The 16,104-nt window shown below is 43.9% G+C and overlaps 1 long non-coding RNA gene across 1 annotated transcript in view; it reads left to right on the top strand.

Moving 5' to 3' along the window:
- LOC138498610 (uncharacterized) overlaps positions 1-14,569 on the top strand; it is a 93,171-nt gene extending 78,602 nt beyond the window's left edge. Inside the window, exon 2 of the long non-coding RNA XR_011278782.1 lies at positions 13,365-14,569. This is a non-coding gene — a long non-coding RNA (uncharacterized lncRNA). The remainder of the gene's footprint in view (positions 1-13,364) is intronic.
- Positions 14,570-16,104: the final 1,535 nt, after the last annotated feature.

Raw genomic sequence — 16,104 nt, forward strand, 5'->3', positions numbered from 1 at the left:
GGCCCCTGAAAGTGGCTTTTGCGGTCTCCTACAGTGTGGACATGTCAGTCTCACCATTGTTGTTTGTTTCAAAGTAGGCCAACATTTCTTGCTTCATGAAATCTCGAAATAGCGGATCCCTGAGAAGCGTATCGTTACATCGCCATCGGGAAGATCTTGGGGAGATGGGTAGAGACCAGTTAGCTATGAGTAGTTGATGGTCTGCCCATGTTATGGCCTCCACCTTTGGCTGTTGCACCACCCAGTCTCCCTCTTCTGAGATTAACAAGAGGTCTATTCTGGTGTAGGTGCAGTGCGGGGGTGAAAAGAAGGTGTATCTGCCCTGGCCTGGGTGTGCTTTGCACCAGATGTCCACCCAGTAGTGCTCTCCCAGGAGGGTCTGCAGGGCCAGGTTGTCCTTGGAAATACCCTTGGGTGCCCCTCCCTTAGCGGACCACCAGTCCAGCCGAGGGTCCATTATAAGGTTGAAGTCTCCCCCCAGTATCATGGCCCCCTCCGCCCATTCCGTTAAAGATCTGAGTAAGGAAATGGATTTGTCCTGAGTTGGGCGCGTATAAAGTGGCCAGGATGACACGTTCTCCCTCACAGGTACCCTTAATGCCTAAGAATCAGCCACCAAAGCCCCTTTTGTGTTCTACCCCCGTGAGATGGAACGCCCTGCCCAGGAGAATACCCACCCCCTCCTTCTTTGAGCTCTGATGCGAAGCCCAGTAGTTACACCCGATCTCTGTCCCCTTAATTCTGGACTCCCTCCCCTGCCTGTAGGTGTCTCCTGCAGGAAAAGGACTGTTAGGTGTTGCTTGCGGAACATGTTGCTCGTCAGAGACCTCTTATTCTGGGAGTTAAGGCCTTTGACGTTTAGCGTGCCTATCCTCCCTTCAATCATTATCGTCCTTCAGTGTGTGCACTTTAAACACCTCTATCTGCCATTTGGAGCCTGCTGTAGAACTGTCTGTGATTTGAACTGGTTGTACCCCTCCCCCTGAACCCCATAAAGAACACCCTCTCCCCCACCCCTCTTCCCCCCTCCCTTGCCCATTTTGTGGGGCGTTCGCCGCCGGATCCCCAAGTGGGGATGTAACTGGCAACGAACCGCCTGGGTCGCTACCCTGGCCCCGGGAAAAAGATTTCCTTTATGTGACGCCTTCCTTCATGAAACATCGGCCCTTTCTAGTCAGCAGTGGGGAGCTGGCTGTAGTGCCTCCTGGTCACTATGTCCCCAAACTTTGGCACCCCATCAGAGCCCCCCACCTCCCACAGAGCGCGCCTCAGCACAAGGCCAGAAAAACCGCCCGCACTTCTCAGTGGAGAGTCGCCCAATGACACTCCATGAAACCATTAAACAGCCTCTGAATGGGCAACATATCAACATGAACCAAGCTCATTCAAACAAAGAACTCCCCACTAGTCGTGGGAAAAACACACTGTGTCCAGCGGGATCCTCAGGACGCTGCAGGCTTCAGAGGAATGCAAATCGAGCCTTCAGCACGGAGATTAAACCTTAGTTACCGTTTACATGATCGTGTGGGGTCCCCCCCGATCTGTGGGGGGCTGTCTTGTTTTCCAAAATTTGCGTGAGCCTTTGACCTTTAACTTCCCGTGGGAGAGTTCCAGGCCCCGCGCGGCACGGCCACGATCCCTGTCAGTCTCGTCTCCATTAACATTTTGACCATCTCAGAGCACCGCACGCCACATACTAGCGCTGTCCCACACGCCCCCCCACCCCACGGCATCTTGTTCCATGAACCACAGACAGACCCATGCAGAACTTGCTCTTTAGCATCTCCCATCGCTATCAGGCACACATTAGCTGTGCCACAGTCAACCTACCTATGCGTCTAGCCTGGTTCTAGCAGATTGCCCAGCATACCCCTCTGGCTATGTTTTGTAACAGCCTATCGTACCATTGTACTCCTGTACCCCATCCTTCACAAAATTATGTTGCATATCTGTTGCTGCTTGCTCCACATAATCTGACCAGCCCATTGCATAACATTGTAGTTTGTGGTACCCAGACAACTGATTATTAGTGTTGCATATTGCCTTCTGCATAACATTGTTGGATATTGCACCGATCTGTTGTACCTAGCCTGTTCTCATACTATTTTGCTTGACCCATTCACAACATTGTTGCCTGCTCTACCTAGCCTTGGCACACAGTGCTGTGTTACCCGACCGTAGCCCACTATATCATTGTGTTAAGTATTTCAATCAGGCGATACAACCTGGTCTCAGCCTAGTATGCAGCGCGCAGCTGGAATGCTGATTTTATTGTGTCTATAGGTTCAATATTCTGAGTTATATACCATTCATGTCACACCCCTTATTCAAATACCCTGGGTCACAAAGGACCAGAAATCAGGCTGGTTGGCAAAGGTAATATTTATTTATTTATTTAAAATTCATGTCAAACATATACTTTTGAACAGGGAGCAGCAATCACCAATGTGGTGACAACAACAGATAGGAAGGTATGTAATGCACTTAAATTCGCTCTTTAGCAACACCAATATCAAACACCAGAGAAAAGAACACTTTTGGCTTGTTTGAAAATATAGCACTTAAGTTAGGATTTCCCCCTGCAATATCCCTCAACCCATAAATAAGCAATTCTAGATATAAGGAAGCAGCAGGTAGTCAGGAATAAGGAACACAAAACAGAATTTGAATCCAACCTTCCCTCCCCAAACAAGAGAGAAAAATGGAGTTGAAATCTTACTCTTTAAAATGACATTTCCGAAATGGCTGTGTAAAACAATGAATGTGTGCAAAAATCCTTAAATCAGTACAAATCTCTTTGGGAGCAACATTAGAAAGATACTAACAATCATGAGCTATAGTTAGAGCAAAAGACTTTGAATCTGAATGGAAGTTTGAAAATAATGTAGAATAAAAATCACACCTGTAAAACTTTGCAAAATTGCAGATTCCCACCTAAAATTAACCAAACGGTTTTAAAGAAAAACGGGTGAAATACACTGATTTTTGGGTTGAAATGTAGCTATAGGTCTTGGGTATAATCCCGGGTTGAAATGAAGTCTCAAGCTATTAAACTGAGGAAGATATGCAAGGGTGAATGAGAGGTGTTTTTGGAAAAATCGGGTAGAGAAGCAGAAAAGAAACTCAGTTTGGACAAGAAAATATTTACTATGACTAGAGCATTCTGGCTAGAATACCAAGGAGGGACAAAGTAAGCTCTGGAGTTGATTTATGACTTCAACACCAAATCCCCAGTGCCCGTCCCGGCAGAACCAGTCGGATCACTCGAAGCAGGATTGTTAATTTAAGATTTACACAAGATAAAAATGACTAAAGATATGGCGCTTAGCAAGATAAATCAAAACAGGATGGCAATAAGAACTCTGACAATGCTACAAGTTATTCAGGTAAAGATAGGATGGTTTAGAGATTGGGATAGGACAAGGCAAGGCAAGGGATGCTATGATTTTCTATGCTTCCTATTAATACTTCGAGTCCACTTTAATTTAGGATTTTGGACCGTCAAGGGTTCTGGTCATCACATGGATCGGGTCTAACCAAGGACAGCGGGGCAAATCTGGTGGGACAGGATTATCTAGGCTGTTCTGGTCACCGGACTGCACTGGACTGGCCCTTCTGGTTACTGGAGATCAGTGGGATGGCGAGTTTGCAGGCATGCATATAGTAGTAGCAAGCCAGCTGGATCAGGATGCTTCCCTTGGGTTTTTCAGAATTTGAGGCCTAGCAGGATGCAGAAATCAGGAACAGGATGCCACGCAGGAAATCAGGAAGAAAGTCAGGAATCAGTCCTTTTGTGTGTCGTCAGGTTCCCTTATTCATCATGCCAAATGACATCACTAAAGTATATGGGAGGGGCAGGCTTACTACCCACACCCATAATGCTAGGATTGGGCAAGAGCATAGTTTCTGCCTTGCTCTTCACTGATTGGATCACAGAAAAGTATGTCATGTTTATGGGATGATTTTTACAATGACTAGAAACCTCCCCTAAACTTTCCCACAAATACATATTTATACAGTTATAACCGCTGAGAAAATCAGATGCACAGGTTGCATATTTTGGGGGTCACATTTCAATCCAAACCCCAAGTCTGTGGGACCTGGTTTTGCCTTTCTGCTACATTTTGGCAATTTTAACCATGAAAGATTTGGCCTAAAATGTCCCAACTTTGTACACAGATGCGCATTTATCCCTGGAATGTGTACAAAATGTTATGTGCACAATATCAATACTCTGTCATTCTTTACAACTTCTGTTTCTTATGCAGTAATGAGCTCTACCACGTCTTCACAGAAAGAGCCTAAAATTAGATTTAAAACTACCAACTTTCATATTTTCCTCATTCTTGCTGCAAAGTTAAATGTCTTTTAAGTTCAGTTACAAAATAGGCTTTTTAAAACCAACAGGAAGTCTATCGTCACTTATCGTTTTTTTCCCCCCAACTGCAAGCAAATGTCAATTCCTTTGAAGCAGGATGAGGGGCCTCTCTCTTGACTGAAGTTTACTGCCCCTCCCACTTGAAAGGTGAGAGTCTTAGCCTGCTATTGTCTCAGCCTGGAGCAAAGACGAATGTCTGATGATGACTTGGGAAGTCCCTTTGTCCTGGGTATTCAAAGCCTCCAAGCTAGCAATTAGCCTTTCCTGTGCCAGCAGTTTATGAGGTGTCACCCTTTCTCAGGGCTAGCACTGGCAGAGCAAGTTTTTCTTTTTTAATATAGTTTACCAACTTATCCTGGGTTTAGCTTTTATTTTCTCATTTTAAATCTGGACTGAAACCTATCGAATCAAAACAGTTTATAGGAGCACTTTTACCAGAAAGAAATATTTTTACATTTCTAAATGAGCATGCCTTTACACAACAATGTACTTTTAAATAGGCGATTTTGCTCCTCATTCAGGAAAAAGCCCCTTTAACTTTTTTAAATTCGGTTTTCATATGCAGCAAATACACACTTTGTCCAGCTCTAGTTCTTTCCTTGAGTGCTGGAGCTTTTTGCAGCATGGATACATGTATCAGGCATCCAAGTCTTTCTCTTACAGCTGATTCTTTAGATACACTTGCAAAGTTTTAGCCGCGTTTCCCGTGTAAATGAAAACACAGTCCCTGGTTTGCTTTTCCAAAGATATTTTTGACAGGAGCTGTCATTCAAATGAGGCCCGGTTCCTCTGAGACACAATGATTGGTCCTGAGCATTGCAGGGCCCTTTAATCACTGTGGTTCAGGAGAAATTGATGAATTTAGCGCCAAACAGAACTTTTTAAGGTTGAGAAAGTGTCATTTTAAAGAGGCATTTTGGGTTTTCAGCACAACGATGCTGCCTCTTTCACTTTGCTCCATGTAAAATGTTGCAGAGCACACGGGCTCTGTTCCAGCGCACCTAAAATTTGTGTTGGCAGGGCGGTGCAGCCATTTTCTGGTTATTACAAAACACACTTTAGAGATCTTGGCGCGCACAGGAGTCAGCGTGCCCATTTTGTGCTGTTTCTTGCACCAGTGCAGTAAAGTGATGTAGTGAGGCACATCTTAGTGGGTCAAAATATCCCACAATTGCATTCTCTGTTATTTTAGGTGGTTGCCTGTTCCTAGCCCATTGCACCATTGCATGGCACAGCTAGCAAGCTCCCTAATTACGGTTGCCATAACACGGTAAATAACTGCAGACGGTTGGCCCAGAGCGATCCTGCCTTCAAGCCTGTGCTTCCCTAGTGACTACGAATATTAGATCACAATCTGCATTGTGGCCTCACCACCACTGCCCAGTGAACCTCATCTGATTTCTATCTAACATAGCATCCTAAGCCATGAATACAACACCTAACACCTTGCGGCACCTCACCACGTTTATAAGCCTGCTGCACTTATGTAACACAACCGATAAAATTACCAACATGAATACTACACATGACATCACTGACCATACCACCCACTACCCTTGCACCACCACGATTGCTATGGCACCAACACTACCTCACTCTGACAATATACCCCCCATCACAATTCTTACCATCCTGCCTCCCTGATCGCTCTAGCAAGCCAATCAAACCCTCCCCACTGACCCAGCTCACACTTACACTGGCACAATGGTTAAATCTATTTGCTAGAAGACCCACCCCGAACCAACCTTGTCCAACATCGAGCAGAAACTTAAGACTAGGATCTATAATACACCAGAACCATTTAATCACCAATGTGAAACACAAAAGATCTACCTAACATTCCGAGTCCAGTCCCATTGAATCTACATCACCACCTGATGAAATTGTTTCAGACACCAATGTCAAGGCACAGATCACTACCCCAATGATTAAGGGTGCCTTAATAAATGCCAGATCTATACCAACCCATGCCTTAGACATAACAGATAATATAACCAACAATAATCTTGATTTCCTTGCCATCACGAAGACGTGGCTCCAAGCCTCATCAGGACCTGCCCTTGCACCGGCCATACCTGATGGATATGCCACTTATCGCCTGGACAGAGTCTCAGCAAAAGGAGGTGGGGTTGCATTCATTGCCAAGGCCTAATTCAACCTAAGGCCTATACTCAACCAAACCTTCCCATCAGGGGAATTATTCTCTATCAAACTACCCACAAGAACACTCACCATGCACCTCATATACAGACATCCCGGGATAACGTCCTCCTTTGAAGATGACATTGCTCTCCTGCCTTCCAACAACACCAAACCCAACTCAAAGATCTTAATCTTAGGTGACTTGCCAACACTATCTCTGAACAAGGTTTTACACACTGCATTATGTAGTCTACGCACAATAAGGGCAGAACCCTAGATTGGTTAGCCGACATGAACTTCGACACCAACATTCTCTCTAACACACCTTACGCATGCACGGACCACCAGCTCATAACATTCTCAATCAATAAAGATAACTCCTCACACCAGCCCAACCCAATGCACCTCCCTCACTCACGAGAAACAACAAAAACATTACTGTCGATAAACTACTCCCATTACTTCAGCGCATCATCGACTATTCGCCCACTTACGCTGACCCTACAGTCTTAGTGGATTTATACAACACCACCATGCTCAAAGCTATCAATACCATTGCACCTTTAAAACTATGCAAAGCTAAACCACACTCATCTTAATTCTTGGTTCACCCCTGAACTCAAAACACTGCGCAAAACTAAAAGACAAGCTGAATCCTCATGGATAAACTCCCCATTAGACACTAACAAGATCATCTACATAATAGTCTCTAATAACTACAAATCAGCCATCACCCAAACAAACAAAAAAACATTTACAATGAGAGAATTATCAAAGCTAAATCTAATACCAAAGAGCTCTTCAACATTTTGAGAGAGCTCGAATCACCCTCCCCTTACCTGACTCGTGCACCAAAGACATTTCTTGGTGCTCAACATTCAAAAGGCCCTACTCGGTAAACTATCATTGTTACAATCGAAAATTGAATCCAAAAAAGCTAGTCTAACCTTCGATGAAAGACAGAATCAACAATTAAATAAACAACCAGATACCAATGCCGTATTCAATTTCTCCACCATATCTATCAAACAGGTAGAGGATATAATCTCAACTTTGAAACCATAAAAATGCCAGGGTGACACATGCCCTGCCCTGATAATCAAAGATACAGCTAAACAACTCGCCCCATTCATCACCACTCTAATCAATGTGTCATTTACGTCAAGCATTGTACCAAACAATCTCAAAGACTCCTGGGTTCTACCCCTTCTTAAAAAAAACTTCTTTAGACCCTAATCTCCCCACCAACTATCACCCCATCACAACTGTGCCTTTCCTTTTAAAAATCTTGGACAGAGCAGCTTACCTGCAGATACAGAACCACTTAGAAAAGCACAATCTACTAGGCCTCAGACAATCGGGCTTCCGACCCAAACATGGTACGAAGACCGCCTTGATCGACCTCAAGACACAAATGCATAAATTTAAAGACAATGGCAAACTTGCCCTCCTACTTCTTCTAGACTTCGGCTGCTTTCGACTTGGTAAACCACGAAGTTCTATGCAGTCACCTTTTCTCTAACCAAGCCAATGCCTGGATTCAATCCTTCTTAAACAACTGCTCCATGAGGATCTTCACACCTTCTGCAGCCGCTTAACCAGCGCCTTTTTCATGTGGTGGCCCTCAGTGTTCTTGCGTATCACCAACACTATACAATGTGTTTACCAAAACTCTGTTTGACAAACTAGATCATTTGGGTGTCACCTACACGAATTACGCAGATGACACCCAAATACTCATCCCACTAACAGGAGACTACACCAAAGATTCCAAAGTCCTCAACAACATTTATTCCATCATCCGAGCCGCTATGGCCAAACATGGACTTTGCCTCAATGACGACAAGACTGAGCTACTTTTTCTAGGCTCCCAATCTAGACTTAACAAGCTTGACAAACTTTACACATCTTTCATCATAGACAGCAACAACATCGAAGTATCCAAGGACGTCAAAACCTTAGGCATCTACCTCGACTCTGCCCTCACTCTGAATAGACAAATCAACGCTATCTCCTCATCCACAGCCTACACCTGTAAGCTCATCAATGCCTGCAGACCTTTTCTATCCTCCACCAACTGCACAACTATAGCTAGAGCACCAGTACTCTCTAAAACGTTCCAAGATCTCATCATATCTCAGACCTGAGACAAAACACCCAGTGGCTCTTGGTTCTGCAAAAAATAGAGTACAAATTCCTATCTCTTACCCATAAATGCTTGGCCAATCAAGCACCAAAATACCTAGCTGACAACTTCACCTGCAATACCACCTCACGACCTACCCGATCGGCACAGGCCCACTCTCTGAAAGTCCCTAGATTCAAGCTCCAGAAAGCAGGAGGCACCATTTTCCCTGTGCTTGCCTCCAAACTCTGGAACACTCTACCGCTGACACTCAGAACAGAATCATCCTTCCAACTCTTTAGAAAAAACTCAAAATGGATACTCTCAAAAGAGTAATAGGAAACACAAAAATGCTACTTATCACTTCCCATCACGATATTCATTGTTTCCACTTTCCTCTACCTTATCTCAACCATGACTGCCTCATTTGTAAATGACTCTTGCTGTGCTACCACTCATTGTACATTATTGTATATATTTGTATATTTTTGTTACCCTTGTATCCATTCTTGTATGTAAATGCAATACAATGTCATTGTAACTAAGCAATGCACACTGATGCCCAAGGGCCTGGCTTGCGCTATACAAATAAATAAACAAACATTTAAGAAAAGGATGCAGTGATATAGAAACAGACTATTAGGCTTGTTTATGGGATAGACATAGTGCAACAATGTGTGTGGGTTTTGCCAAGAGATCACCCCACTCTGACAAAAAAATTACTGGGCACCACAGAAGTAACGGAACGACTTCAAGTAAACTATGACAACATGGGGAACACCACTTTCCAGAGAGTCACAAGTCGTGTGTAAAATGACAGGTATAACCTTGCAAAAAACTGATGGAAAGGTACCCAAGTTTTTATAGTGAAGTCAAGGAATCTATTCATGTTAACTGACCTGGGAGGGAGTGTCAAAGAAGGGTGCGTTAGGAGAGACTTCTTTACAAGCACATACCTAGCACTACAGAGATGGATGTATCGACTATTTTGGAATACCTTTAAATAAAAAAATATACTAAACAAGCATTGGCAGTGCCAATAGTTTTGGCGTTTACCGATGTTAATTGCATGTTGCATTTATAGGTACCAAGGTGCTCGGAGGGCAGCGTAGTTTTATATGAGGATGCGATAAGGGCTACGGGTGTGCACTAGAATCAGAAGGAAGGAGAATAGCGAAAGGGAGGAAATGATTAAGAGAGGATGCTATTGATGATGAGCAAGTGGAAATAAGAGTGAGAAAGGTTGAGTGAGAGGTTAAGAAATAAAGCACGTCTGTGAGAGGAAGCATGAGAGGTATAGAGAGTGGGGGCAAGGTTGGTGAGTGGTTTGTAGATTACATCCGTGTAGTACAACAGCAATAAACACTTCTTGCGTTGGCAATTTCCAGTTGTCATGCCAACCCCAAATACTGCTTCTTGGCCCCCTTTTCTTTACTGTAGCAATGGTGATTTTGGTGGCTACCAAAAAGCGCCAAAAACAAAAATGAATGAAATGTAATTTTATGAAATGTCATTTTAGCCTTACATAATAATTTTTTATTTTTATAATGCAGATTGCTTAAATAAAAACAATGAATGTTGGCCTGTTAAAACGTGTACTACCGTATTAGAGTCTGAAAGGGGTGTGTCAAGGGGCGGGGTTTCAAGTCCAGTTTTGGTTTCAAACAAAGGTGGCAAACCTAGTCCTGTCCCTGAAGTCATATCATACTCCACCATGAATAGCACAATGACACTTGGTGCCAAAACGACACACACTTCGCATGTAACACTTGGGTAGCATACTCCAGTGCATAAATATGGATACTAGTTCCTAATTGTATGGCACATATTAGGCAGAGTTCTGTTTTCTGATGCCGTATAGTGCAGGTAAATGTAATACCTTGTGAAGGGGTCTGGGGGAGGGCAAGGGGCGGATTCAATTCTGCGTGCGCCCAAAGGTTGCACACAGATGTCTAGGGTGGTTCCCAGCCCTATTGTGCCTGCCTTGTTTAGTTGTACTGAGCTCTGATCCCTCGTCGCGTGTTCTTTGCTACTATGGAAGTATCTCAATAAATTAGGAGAAAAGAATTGTCGTCGTTTTTCTGCATCCCTTTTTTCTGAATCCCGCTTTGCCCATTGGTGCGTGGGTGGCACAATGGGAGACTTTATCCATCTTGTGGAATCCCAGTTGACTAGTTGGGAATGCTTTCCAGCGCATCCAGCTGCTGCCTGCTGGGTATGAGGACAGATACTATAGCTCTATTTAGAAAGTTCCTGTAGATCCCCGGTGCTTTTGAAAGTGGAAATGGACGTCCATTGGCCAGGCTCATTTCACTATACAGATTTTTGCACTGTGATTTTACAGCCGCGTGCTAAAAAAACACTACACAGCAACAGGATTCCACCTGGAGTTTCCACCTAATACCTTTAAATGCAACAATCTACAAAATGTTCAGGGACATTCTAGATAACGCAAACTACACGCTGGCATAAAGCAAGGCTGTCTGTGACAGTACCAGCAGCATGCAATGCCGGCGGACACGCCACCCTCTGCAAGTTAACTCCAGCGGTTGCTGAAATAAGGAGCGCCGAGTTGAATCATTTGAAATGTAATTACAGCGTCTCAGAGCTGAATGATTGTGGCACCATAAGTAATAACTGTTATATCGCATTTGCTCTTGCGCACTGCCCTAAGAGGTGTTATTTTACCCCAAGAGTTGGACGCCCTGGGTTGGACGGCATCCTGGACGACTCTTTCCAAAGGCATTATCCGCCGGCCCGTGGGTGTGCTCCAGGTGGGAAACGTAACACGAACTCTGTGCGAGGAACTGCTTTTATACCGCGTTTCATTTGGGACAGGAGCTGCCCTCAACAAATTCAAAGCAAGCCATTTAGGATGTAAAGTGGCGTGGGGACGGAGGCTTGCTCTGGGCAGGGCCATCTTCAGCATTTTTGGACCCCCCCCCCTCCACCAAACCAAAGGAATTAAGTGATCAAGAATATCTGGTGGCACCACCGCCCCATCCCCACCGTGAGCAAAACCCATAGGTAGATATGCCGCTTCGCAGTATTCAAAATAAGCATGTTTAGTCCCTTTAAGTCCCCTTACCCTCTCCAGTCTTGCTCTAATCAGAATGATAAACAAGTAGCATTTGAAGGCCAACATTAGCAATTTACGAAGAGGTTACTTCTCTTCTAGTATTGAAACCAGATACTTTTTATCAATAGCACCCAGGAAGGTATGCAGCCTGTAGTATTAATGCAGAACTGTATGTAAAAGTTACATGTAACCCATAATAGGCAGAGAACTCACTTTAGCTGCCTCAGAGAATGCAAAAGTGTTCAAGCATGGATAGAGTAGACTAATTGTAAGGAAGGAGAAAGCTACAAGTAGAACAAGCATGTACCTTTCATCACCTGACAGGCAGTAACCACGCCCTTACCGGAATTCCCACCCCTCTGGGGGCTCCGTGGTAATGGAAGTCCCTCCCTACCTGTGCTGTAGTGACATCATGCGAGGTGTTCCGGAAGTGCAGCCCTAGGAAAGGGCTTTTCCCGGAAGTGATGCTGTGGGGTGAGCTGTGTTTTGGGGGGGCTATGCGTGGCCCAGCAGGGATTGTGACATCACGGGCATGTCCCTGAAGTTTCTTCTAGCGCCTAACCTACTAGTGACGTCATGCGGTGTGTTCCGGAAGTGCAGGCGTAGGAAAGGGCGTTTCCTGGAGTGAGCTACGATTTTGGGGCTAGGCGTGGCCTAGCAGGTATTGGGACATCATGGCCATGTCCCTATAGTTTTTCTTAGTGCCTAACCTAGTAGTGACATCATGCAAGTGCCTAACCTAGCAGTGACATCATGCAGTGTGTTACGGAAGTGCAGCCCTAGGAAAGGGCGTTTCCCGGCAGTGATGTCGTGCAGTGAGCTATGATTTTGGGGCTAGGCGTGGCTCAGCAGGGATTGTGACATCCCCCCTGTGTCAAGGTCCAGGGCTCTGGGAGATGCTGTAGGTATGAAGTTGTTATGTCAGGGGGCAGGCCTGGGGGCGTTGTGGGGGTGATGTAGTTATGCTCCCTCCCATAGGAGCGGTTGAGGTGTATTTATAGAATAAGGAGCTCTGGAGAGAGGTACACGGTGCTGCTGGAGACTGGCTGTACTATTTGCATAACGCTAGCAATACCCTGAATCATGAAGCGTTACAGCTAAGAATTCCATAGGGAAAGACGCCTGCAACACCGCTGAAAAGTCTGATAGTCCTAGAAGTCCGACGATAACAAATCCTTTAGCTGATGAGGAATCGCGATGCCCCGCTGGTAGTGGGATGGAGTATGAGGATGAGTTGAGCAAGGGCATTTTTTTAATTAATCTTGGTGATAGGACACCGCCTGATTCCGACCCTTTTAAAGATGCTGATGGTGTAGAGACTGGTATAATGGATGCAGGCTTTACAGAGGCCGATCTTAAGGCTATGGACGAATCTATGAAGACTTTTGAAGAGCCCTTTTATGCGGACCTGGGGGTTCTGGGGGAGCTGTTTCCAGAGGTGGCCATGACCCTGGAGTTGGAAACAAGTTCCGATGAAGGCTGATGTTGTGGAGGCCAGATTGTCTATGGATGCCGCTGTTCCTATGGAGGGGGAAGCAGAGGGACCTGTTCTGTGTAATTTGGATTGTAGAAAAAGGGTGTGTTTGTGTGAACTATGTGTAATAATATATATTGAAGAGTTACATTTCTTTTTTTTGCAGAAAACGGTAGATAAAGTTGACGTCGCTGAAAGTCAGCAGTCTTCAATCAATACCGTCAATTTTTACTGTGTGTGCTGATCAAAAATGATCGAAAGTCCAGCAACACAAGCCCGTAATAAGTGTAAGAAGTGTGTTTGTTTAAAACGTTTTGAAAGTTCTGATGAAGAAGAAGAAGAAACAATGACATTTTTGGAAACCTCAACTGCTCAGGCTTTTGCGGTTTGTGTAGTGAAAGTATGCTTGAAGCGTGATTATTACCGCTGGTGCTATGGACATAAATGCGATGACCGGCAACAGGATGCTCATGACAGTTTACTTCCGAATTATCATGCTAGAGCAATACGTCGGATATGTTTTCTGTTGAATTCATATAAAGGTTTTCAGTTGCTTAAAGCTGCCTATAAAGGCATGGGTATGCGCGTACATGCTAGCGTGGAGCGTGTTTTATCAAAAACATGGATAGAAATATACCATTGTCGCAATCCTGAGAAAAAAATTGAGATCTTTACAAATGGCTGGTCCTGTGGTTTTTAGAAACAGGGTAGCCCGTTTAATGGATAAAGATTTTCATGACCTATACACTTTTGGGAATCCCCTGAAGCCTTGTGTAGCACGCCAGAAACTGTTTTAAAGAGAGAAGAAATATCCAGAGTTTGCTTCTTATATGTGTATATTTGTTTCTAGGATATGCTTTCAGAAGGGCCAGCAAGGCGTGTGGATCATAAACTGAAAACTGGCCTTGTATGTGTGGAAAAACTGTTATACGCTATGCTGAAAGAGCTAAATTGCCCCAGATACCCTGAAATATCTACATATACCTACCCCCCGACCAGAGCCGTTTTGTAAAAGTTTGATGTGCATAGGTAACATATGTACCAACACCTGGCTCCCTGTATTGGATGAATACTGGCATCTGTACAAATATGATATGGGTTCTTTATACCTACACCCTAGAGCGGTATTACAGCAGCTTTTGGAGAAATTGTATGAACATTACTTTAGCATTAAAGGATATGTTTTACAGGACCGCAAATTGTATGAACTTTTAAATGCCTCAAGTGTTTTATGCATACAGAGTTATATGCAGGGGGAACAGGAGATTTTGTATAACACCATTTATAAGGCTGCAGAAAAAATATAACAAAGGGTGATGTTGTGTCAGACGCTATATGTATAAGAGTTGTAATAAAATGGTCTTTCACCCATTACGTCTCTGTTTTTCTTTTGAAGTGATTCAGCGTTCAACAGCTCTTATTGAAGCATGCATGAAAGTTATTATGATGAAAGCGGCATTGGCAGTTATGGGGGGTGTTGATGCTCTTTATAAAAAACTACAACATGACAAGAAACCCATCACACACGGAGCTGTTAAGGAATGGTTATCTGGTGAAGTGGCATATAGTCTTTATAAAAATGCTAGAAAACGTTTTAAAAGAAGAAAAACCGTAGTTTCTCAAAGAGACCACCAGCGGCAGTGTGATTTAATTGAAATGCGCACATATGATATGATATGATTGGTTATTTATAACGCACTTAATACCCAAAGGTTTCTAAGCGCGGACCCGGGGATCGAACCCGTGTTGCCCCGTGTCGTCTTGCTTCCAAGGCGAGCACGCTGAGCTATCCTCGCGTGGCTATGAAAAGCAGAACAATGGGGCGCAGTACATCCTGACGGTTAATGCTATTTTATCAAAATATGCCTTTGCAGAAGTTTTGGAGGGATAAGACCGGATCAAGAGTGACGTCCGCTTTCAAACATGTTTTTAGCAAAGGCCGGGTGCCTGTAAAATAAAAAATGCCAGCAAGGAATTTTTAAATAGGCCCTTCCAAAATCTTTTAAAACAACATAATGTGTATCATTTTATAACGTACAATGAGGTCAGCGCTTTAACAGAACCTTAAAATCTAAGATTTGGAGATTTTTTACAGCAAAGAATACACCTTGTTATGTGGACGTATTACAACGTTTTATAGAGGTGTACAACAATAGCTATCATCGATCTATAAAAATGACTCCAAATTCTTTAACGCCTGAAAATTCCCTAACCGTTTGGAGAAACTTGTATGCTGACATGGTAGAGAAGAAGGTCAAGAAACCATCCTTTCGAGTGGGGGACCATGTCCGAGTTTCCAAGCTTAAAGGTGTCTTTACAAAGGAGTATCAGCAATCCTTTACTGATTAAATATTTATAGTGACCAAAGTGTCTGTGAAAGAGGGGGTTTACATCTGCCAGCTGGTTGATTATGATGGTGATGGTGTGAGCTGTAATTTTTACACCGAAGAGTTACAGAAGGTCCTAAGTGAGCCCCAGCGCTTTTATTAGAATTGAGAAAATTCTTCAGTGTAAAGGTAAAGGAAATAAAAAACAAAGTCTGGTAAAATGGGCAGGGTGGCCTGAGAAATGTAACAGTTGGGTCAGCGCTTCATCTCTAAAGGATTTACAAAGCAAAGGCGCTCCCTGAGAAGATGGAAAGCAACAGATTTTATATCACCTTACCCAGTAACGCTTCTCTAGATACATTCCCCAACAATGAAATATCAAATTATTGTATTAAAATGGCCAAACCCGTTGATTTACAAGGATTGTGGGAAGCAGGTCTAATGGAGATTCAATATCCCCATACCTGGGACACTGTGGCTAGAAGAGAGGTCAAATTTACCATCAAGCGTGAAGGTTCTATTGAACTGTTACACACCGGCTTTCCTCCTGGATTTTACGGCAGTATACAAGCTTTGTTA

Source organism: Ambystoma mexicanum, chromosome 5q (assembly GCF_040938575.1).
Source record: "Ambystoma mexicanum isolate Mex_15411 chromosome 5q, UKY_AmexF1_1, whole genome shotgun sequence".
Classification (NCBI taxonomy): domain Eukaryota; kingdom Metazoa; phylum Chordata; class Amphibia; order Caudata; family Ambystomatidae; genus Ambystoma; species Ambystoma mexicanum.